The 9,343-nt window shown below is 25.6% G+C and overlaps 1 protein-coding gene across 3 annotated transcripts in view; it reads left to right on the top strand.

Moving 5' to 3' along the window:
* Positions 1-315: 315 nt before the first annotated feature.
* The window catches only part of LOC129959043 (mitogen-activated protein kinase kinase kinase 15-like), a 102,757-nt gene continuing 93,729 nt past the window's right edge, over positions 316-9,343 (top strand). For 2 of the 3 annotated variants that reach the window (XM_056071823.1, XM_056071822.1), the window contains exon 1: positions 316-683. The gene's annotated coding sequence lies outside the window, so the exon portion shown is untranslated. The remainder of the gene's footprint in view (positions 684-9,343) is intronic. The other variant, XM_056071824.1, reaches the window with a different exon arrangement.

Below are 9,343 nucleotides of genomic sequence, written 5' to 3'. Positions count from 1 at the left end.
CTATTATTGTTGCGCAATGTTGTCATCGAATGGAGAGAGGATTTTCGTTTCGCTTCCAGCATTGCGAAGCTGAAAACTTTTCTTATCCTATTAAGGGAGGAAGGGAAATAGAAAAGAGAGAGATTTCGTGGGTATCATCTTCGATTTATAAGATCCAAGACACTTTCCATGAGCGGGAACCAATTCTAAAAGTTTAACAACTTGTTTCGACCAATAGGAGTATTCCATACAACTCTGGTATCTTGCAATATTTGATTGCTTAGGAATTTTAAAGATAAGTGGGTGGAGTCTCAGGAATGCGTCATTCTTTGTTTTAGATGCTTTAATTTGTCCTGCAGACCACAATAAAAAAATAATTCTCTTCGTATCCGAACTAACTACTGCTTTCGAATTTTGATCAACTACCAGCAGATTTTTCAAAATGTATTCACAAAAATTAAAGTTGAAACGAACAAAACAAAAGAACATGTTAGATTTTCGATTATCTTTATCGTAATCGAATATATCACTTTTCATTAGTTTATTTATATTGGTTAGGATCGTGCGTGTTTGGTTTCTGATTAGTGATTATGTTTCAACTCAAGATAAAGGGAATGATTTGATAGTAAAGGGGGTATGGAAATTGTCACTGCATGGAATTTAGTCTGCATTCCCTTATCATTCAGCTTTTCGAAGGCGTGAAGGTATGTTTTTTCCTTTCATTTTTCCTCTGCCAGTTCTAAACATTCATATTTGTTTTGGTAACTGGTTTTCCAGTGATTGCTATTACTAATAGGCGCACATTATAATATTTGTGCTTCCTTTTACAGATTATTGCACTTTTATTGAGTGTGATATTTTTTAGCTCGGTTAAATTTATTTGGGCCACTGATATTATTTTCTGCAAGACATTTATGCTATATATTTCATATTTATATGACAGGTGTTGCGATTCCTTATACTTGGAGTAGTCAGATTTTCCATTATTTTTTATGCTAATCTGAAAGAATTCCAAGCAATAGATAATTGCAGTTTTAAACCAGGTTTTCTGGGCAAAATATAATAAATAAATATCTTTTTTAAATGCCTTATGCTTTAAATAAAGACTTTATTTTAGATTTTTTTTTTTTGTGTGTATTGATCTTCATCTACATTATCTGCATTTTCTGTTGTATGCTGATGACAAAAATATTTTCTCACTGTACACTGTATTAATGGGTTTTTTTTTTGTGGCATTTGTATAAAAAAACACATTCATGATCTCTGCTATTTGACTTGTTTCCTTTCTTTCCCCTTTATTTGCCTTGACCATATTTGTCTTGTCAATTTGTTAAGGTTGTGTTTAACATTTAAGACTAGATGTTCTTGATTAGTATATTGTTCTTCAAGCTTGCCAAATTCAGACTAAAAGGCCTATATAAAAGAAAGGTTAGTAAGGATAATAAACTCTAAAATTACTGTGTGTTTTTTATAGTTGAGGTTTTCTATTGTATGATATTTGAAGAATTTATATTAAAAACTGACTAAATGTTTATATTGGTAATACTGAATCTTACAGATTTTTTTTTCATGTATAAAAATAGCTTGCTTCGAAAAGAATTACCAAACATGAAAATAATTTCATATCTAATTTTTATTTTAATTTAAACTTGCCTGATAACTACTTGTAATTGTGAATAACTATATTCACATTCACCCAATCCGCTAAGCTTTGGCATGAAATTAAAATTGTACTGGACTTAAAATAACAGCCATTTGCATGTAAATAGATATCTATTCTTAATTTACAAGTGAAATTGGAAGAAAAAAAATAGTAAAAACTCATCAATCTATTTTTTTAAAAGTTTATGATCAGTTTTAAAGCTTAAAATTCTTGATTTAATGTAATTCCATTGAAACTTGCTTAGCCCTTTGACATTGATACAGTTTTCAAGTGTCGAAAGTATAAAGAAATTTCATAATGACATTTTACTATTTGGACTCTCTCTTTTTGAATGTCCATTAAAGTTCTATTATTCAAAGTAATAAATCTATCAGGATACAGTTTTGAGTAATTCCCTTATGATTTTTCAGCAAAGTTTTCCTTTTACTTTCAGCCTGGGAATTTAACTTCAGTGTATTTTTAATTTTGCTTTTCCTGGTATGAAGAGGTTTGTTTATTGATTTTTTTAGAATGATTTTCTTATTATAAAATGCTGAAGTGTTCTACTGTATTTGTAAAATATTAAAAATCCACATTTAAAAAAAATGTAGAGAAAGAAGAAAGTAATGCCTATATTGAGTTTCCAAAAGTTTCAATACTTATTATATATAAATAAATCCTATTAAAATGAAATTCTGGAAATAATCATTTATTGAAATACATTTTGAAAATATCAGCTTCTTTCAAATTTTAACCTAAAAATGTTATGTTAGTTTTTTTACTTTTGAAGTGGAAAAAAAAAAAAAATCCTTTTTATTTTTAAGATGTTTTTCTGATTTTAAAATATTATTTTGAGTTTTCTACCATATTATTTAGGGAACATTTAATTTTCCTTATAAAACTCCTTTTTAAAGAAGCTTTTTATTTTAATTCCAAAAATTTGTGTATGAGAGTTTTATTCTAAGTTACTGAAAGAGGGGGAAAAAAACAAACCATAATGGCATGATATCTCATTCATAAGTATTCTTTTCTTTATCTTTTTTTAAGCTTTCAGAATATTAATAAACATATTTTTTCCAAATATAGTTAATACTTATATCAAGCGACTCTCCCTTGTTATTTTTTTTTTCAGCCAAAGTAATTTGGTAAGATAGGAGATATGTTTTCAGCATTTTTCATTTTATATTGAACTGTGGAATGGATTCAAGAAAATATTACTATTCTGGAAATAAATAATATAATTTTAATAATTATGTCAATTTTTGTTTTAATCATATACTGAAAGAGGTGGTTAAGAAGTTTTATGATGAAATATATTTTAACCATTCAGTAACAAAATAGAAACATCTTCAAAAATACTTTAATATATAACTCGGATTTCTCTCTCTATATATAAAATAACAGAAATAATTTTTCTCAATATATGGTAATAGCATAATAAAAATCAATGAAGTGAACTTTTAAATCATATTTGTTTAATAATTAGTTATTTCATGAAAAACAGATAAAATTTTCCTTTATTGTGCAATGTATTATTGATAATTAACTAATTATTTATTCAGGATGTAGTATGTGTGAAAAAAAAGGGCAGTAGTTGCTACTGTTTTTGAAATCCTTCAGATTCTCCTTTGTTATTTGGTAGGGATCTTTCTTGTTCTAAATCTAAAGTTCTGACAGGTTCTGTAAGATTTACTAGTATTTAGTCACAAAATCTTTCCTGTTATGTGTATTATCTAACCACTTTCATTAATTTCTCTCTATCTCTTATCACTTTAAGAAACATGCACATGGATGCGAAGGAAAGACATCTTTCTCCAATAGGATAAATAGACTCTAATAAAGTTACTACAATAGTTATTTTTTAAACTTCTAATTTCCATTTAGAATAATTTTAATAAATAAGGCCATGTTCAAAAATTTGATAATCATCTGTGTTAGGTTCAAATCTTATGAATGTTCGGAGGCTACTTTTGCTTGACGTTAGAGAGGTAATAACTGTCTATCTTTAATGATCAGTTATTTCATCCAACATTTTAGTACTATAGGCAAGCTAATTAAAATATTTTTTAAAAAATTAAAATTATTTTATATAATAATTTTGAGCTAAAAACATTGGAAATAATTATTTTGAAAAGATGAAAGAAGTTGATAATTCAAATTCATGACTGTTATAAATTAAGAAAAATGTGTAATAAAATCATTACAAATACTGCAATAAAGTTTAAAAAATGAATATGGAACTAAATTATTAACTAATGAGTGGTGAAATTAAAAAAGATGAAGAAAAAAAAAAATTACAAAGTGAAAATAGATGAAATTTTCATTTCCTTTGGCTCAATGTTCAAAGTTTGTCAAGTAATATTAAATATAACATTATTAGAATAATAATTGTAGTGAAATTATCTGCTGCTATTCATTCTTGGATATTAACTTTGAAATTCTTGTCACTTGAAAATTATAAGGAATTTTTAAATTGCAGTATTATTTTTATAATAATTTATTTTATAAGATAAAGGAAAAAAACAAAAAACATATTGTATATAACTTGAACCTAAATTAAAAATAAAGTGTCCAAAAAGAAAAATTTAATCGGAAAACATTTAAAAATTGTTGTTTATGAACTAAAAATATTTACGACCTAAAAAAGGTTAAATGTTTTTTAATTTTAATGTTGACCTAAAGTTCCCTGGCAGTAAGGCTTATATAATCTGAAAAATAAACTCTATAACATCCTATAATAAAAGCATCCATTTGGAAATTACTGATAAAAATTTCAAAAACATATAAAATTTGCTTGAATGATTCTAAATTTAAGATTTAATCAACAGCTTATAAAAACTTGTTATAGTATGCTATCATTAGAAAACTATGTATAATAATTTTAGGTGCCCTGTTCTCAATGTTATCTATATAAAGAGCCACAATACAATTTTCTGATAATATTTAAAAAATTTTGTTTTTGAGGCATCAGTCTGTCAGTCAACAGTTAGAATTGTTTTACCTTTTGTATTGAAGAGATCAAGATACCTTTATGGAAATTGGTCAAGAAGTCATATGAACATTACTGTTATATTTCAATTGTTTTGGAAATTATTGATGGAAAAACTAAAAAAAATAAAAATAGTTTACTTTGTTTTATAAAATTTAAATTTTAAATAATTAGCAAGAATGATCTTACAAAAACATTTTTATATACTCTGTAAAAAAAGATATCATATTTCCTTTCCTTTCATGGAATTATAAATCTTAAGCAAGGCTGTGAATGCTGTAAATGCACAGTTTTTTTTTTTTTTTTTTTTTTTTTTTAAATTTAAATGAGCATTTTCTGCTTCACAGCATAGTCAGCAGGGAAGGGGGAGGGATCTAAATATGCATTTTGGCTTTTTTTAGTTATTGTAGACCTATTTAAACCAAAATTTGACACAGAATTACAATTTTAACAATAAGATTACATACTAAATTTCATTTATTTAATTTGTTGTCTTTTTGGGGTATTATGTTTACATACATACAAAAAGTACAGACCAACTTTTGGAAATTAAGTGTCAACAGATGGTTAACCTTTTCACACATTTGGAGTAAAATCTGCACTTTGATTTCAGAACTCTGTACCTAATTTCATTTTACTTAAGTTGTGTTTTTGAATTATCATTTTTACATACATGCAAAAGTACAGACAAACAGACAATCAACCTGTAGTAGATTTAACTCAAAATTTGATATGGATTTACACTTTAAATGCTGAATCTGTGTACCAAATTGCAGCTTAGATCTTTTTGTTTTGTAGTTATGTTCACTTGTAAATTGGACAGACAGTTTAATGACTTTCATTCAAAATCTATATGAAATTTAATATATGTTTGAAATTTTGCATTACATTTTTTTTTATCATGGTATGATAAGTTTAGTGATTCCTACCTTCTAGATTTATCTATACAAAAGTAAATTAAAACTTTAACAATTAGATAAATTTTAGCATATACAGTTAAGCATTGTTTATATGTCTTTCAAGCTACTGGCATATAAATGAAATGATGTATTATTGAGATTTTAACAAATAACTTTGATTGTTCCAAATTTAATGCTACTAATGCAAATTCATTTAAAAGTGATAATTTTGAAGTTTTTATTAATATAGTGCTACTATATTATAGTATGATATTGAAAATACTATGTAAATTTTAAAATTAAATCTTTTTCATAAAAGATGCAATTATTTTATGCAGTTTATGTGCATGCAAATAAGCTTTTAGTGGGAAAAAAGTTGTTTAACCATCATATGATGTTCTGATTGTCTGCAAATTATTAAAGACATCATTATGAATCAAATTTAGCTTGTTGAATACTTTGTCACTGATGTTCTGACAAGCAAATTAGCCTTTAAAAAGTCTTAGTCTTTGAAAGGCAAAATGACTTTTTCATTATTGCTTAAATTAGCTCCAGTCAATCTATGATCTTTTAATTCATCAATTGGGAATAATTTCGAAGTCATGATAACTATATCACAGTTCACATATTCCTTGAAAGTGATTTCTCTCCCAGGAGATTCCAGTCTACATCTGTGTCGAAAATAACATGTAACCAAATATAACCATATCCTATCATATGATTGAAGTATATGATTATTACAGTGATTATAAATGAGTTGTACTGTGATGAAATGATATAGAAATGAGAAATATATAGTTGGCACTTTATTGTACATGGTTTTAACCCTTTAATATTTAAATTAATTCTGTTTATTTTGGTAAGTATACAAGTTATTTTGCATTACTGAGACTAAAATATTTGATATTCAAGCTATTGATGTTCATTTTGAAATTGCAGTCTATCCTCATTTAAGGACACTGGACTTTCTGATGATTCTTAATTCTGTTTGTAAATGTCATCTGTATATCTCTGTATTGAAGTATGAAAAGTATAATAAAGACAAATAAAATTTTATAATGGATTTTTTTAGGCAAAATTTAATTTAATTATTTTAACATTTAATAAAAATGTAGAGTGAATGTTATATTTTTGATTATGAAAAGGATAGTTTTGTACTTGAAATTACTATTGATAATAAAGGTAAATTGTATTGAAAATAATTTTATTCAAATCAGTGATGCATTTATAAAACCTAAAGATAGATAATATACATAACTTACTAATATGTAAACATTATAAAAGTATAAAATATGTAACAGTTTTTACTGTAGTAAACAAGAAATACATGGTGTTACAGTGTACATTTGGCAGAAGGTTTGTGGTTTTTAATATAGAGTTCTTCAACTTGCAGTATTTTTGTTTATCTCTCTTTGGAATAGTGTTCTTTATGGGATCTTGCCAAATAGCATCAATAGCACACTTTATAATTTCTCTCTGAATGATTAATTTGACATTTCTTCTATTAAGTTGCTATTATTCAGTGGAAGAAATATTTTATCAGTGCTTACTTCTTTCTTTATCTGCTTAGTGTTCTCAGTTTGATGAATAATCTTCTAAAATATATAGGCATTCATAAAAGATATGCCAATCTTTCTAGTAAATCAGCTTTAATACTATTTTTTTTAAAATCTTTTCTCATGGATGTTGAAAGATTTTCTAAATTCCAGTAATTATGGTTAATTTCCTCCATGTGGATATTGTATTTCTGTGTTGTTTGCAACTGCTGAACAGAAATTTGTGATCTTTATACTAAATATTTTGTATATAAAATATATGGGTATTCAGTTTTAAAATCCTTAATTAGTTTTAAATTCAGTTATTGACCCAAAAGTACAAAAAAAAAAAAAAAAAATGATTTGAAACTTTGTGTAAAAGTTGGCTGTAATGCCCAGTGTACTTAGCTGATGCCATCATCATAGGATACTATTTTTGAAAAAGAAAATTTTGAGATTATTACTGTCTCTTAATTTAAGATTAATTTACTATCATATGTTAATACAATATTTTGAAATTTAAATTTTAGAAGAGATATAATTACTCAACCCAATTTTAGTTGTCTTACTGGCACCAAAAGCAAATTCAAGCACAAGTCATAAAAAATTTTAAATAATAATCAATATGGGAAATATTCTGGTATTTTTAATAAGGATGTCATCTAACTTCATTGAAAAGAAGGAAAGAAAAAAAAAGTTTAAAACATGTGAAAAAGTTCTTTACCCCATTTTATTAGCTATCTCGAAATGAGGATGCTATGTTTTAAAGGATTAAAATATTAGCATTTCATTCCAATTATTCCTTTCATGTGGGTGTGTCTTATGATAAAACAATAATAACTATGTTTTAAATATTTATTTTTTGTTCTTTAAATCCAAAGGACCTAAAAACATAATAGATCAACTGCAGTAAAAGTGTTGTTTCTAAGAAAAATTTTATCTATATGCAAAATTAAAAAATAAAAAAAAATGCTTGATTTCTTTTCCCATGTTTTTATTCATGACTCCGTAAATTCATACTTCTAGATAAATTCTGTAAATTCATGCATGTAATAAATCTTTCTAATAGTTATGTAGTTTAGTTTGAAGAAGGCTAAATAAATAAATGATAAAAAATACTGTTCTTAAACACTTAATGAATGAACATAAAACCTCATAAAAATATAATATCATTAACAAACTGTAGATTTTAAAGATAAATAAACTGTTAGAAATATATATATTTTTAAATTTGTAAATAAAACTGATCAAAAGCTAAAACACAAAAAATGAAATAAGTGGTTTTTGTTAATGAGTAGATATCAAAATATTGAATAAGAGCTGTGTCAATTCAGTACTTCATATTTTTTGTAGTTATATTTGACAAACACCATTTAAAGGCAAGCAATTCTTTTTATAAATACATTTGATTCATATATGCAGCCATTTTCTCCATGCTTTTAACTTGCTGAAGGAGTGTAGGGAAGATGCATATGAATTTACTCTTAAAATGGGCCTGAAATCTAACCAAAATGAGTTTGAATTAAACTTGCACCAAATATTGAAGGAAACAAGTGTTATCGACATTGTTTTTGTATCATAATAATGCATTTATAGTTGCAGTAGTTATAATGTATTGAGATATGAGTTTATTGTTCTGAATCTATTATTAATGGTGTTATGAGATAAATTTTTTTAAAAATTTTACTGGAATCTGAAGGTATTTAAACTTGAATTTAATTGGACCCAAATAACATTCTTCCCCCTTCCTCCTCTCCTCCCAAAGTCAACAAGATAGGATAAATAATTGTCTAAGTCGAATGATGTCAAATCACTATGTATTTTGAAATTTGATTCAGAGATAAAATAAATTTGGTTAATTGTTTGTACTTAAAATTGTGTAATTTTCCTTATGTCTTTATTTTTATTAGAGATTATTTATTTATAATTGATCTTTGAATTCTCTTTTTCTATATGATTTTTTTATCTGCCTTTTTTTCTTTTAAAGTGAAGATGTTTCATATTTTAAATGCTATCTAAAAGTAATTTAAACTGTTATTGTTATATAATTCTATAGTTTAGGAATAAGGTTGGGATATGGAAGTTTTGTGAGGTAATTCTGTGGTTGTAAAGTAAATAAAAGTAATATTGATGAATAGAATTCAAAAAAAAAAATTAAGCAATAACATATTTAAAACATTTTTTTATTGATATTGTGGTTTTGACTTATTTGATAAAATAATAACAGAAGGAAATTGTTAATAATTAAGGTATTGCAAATCTTTATGGTGTTTACAATTAACAACATGATTTTTTATCA

This window comes from Argiope bruennichi, chromosome X1 (genome assembly GCF_947563725.1).
Source record: "Argiope bruennichi chromosome X1, qqArgBrue1.1, whole genome shotgun sequence".
Classification (NCBI taxonomy): Eukaryota; Metazoa; Arthropoda; class Arachnida; order Araneae; family Araneidae; genus Argiope; species Argiope bruennichi.
Note: the sequence above shows the minus strand (reverse complement) of the source record. Positions and strands in the feature narration are given on the sequence as shown.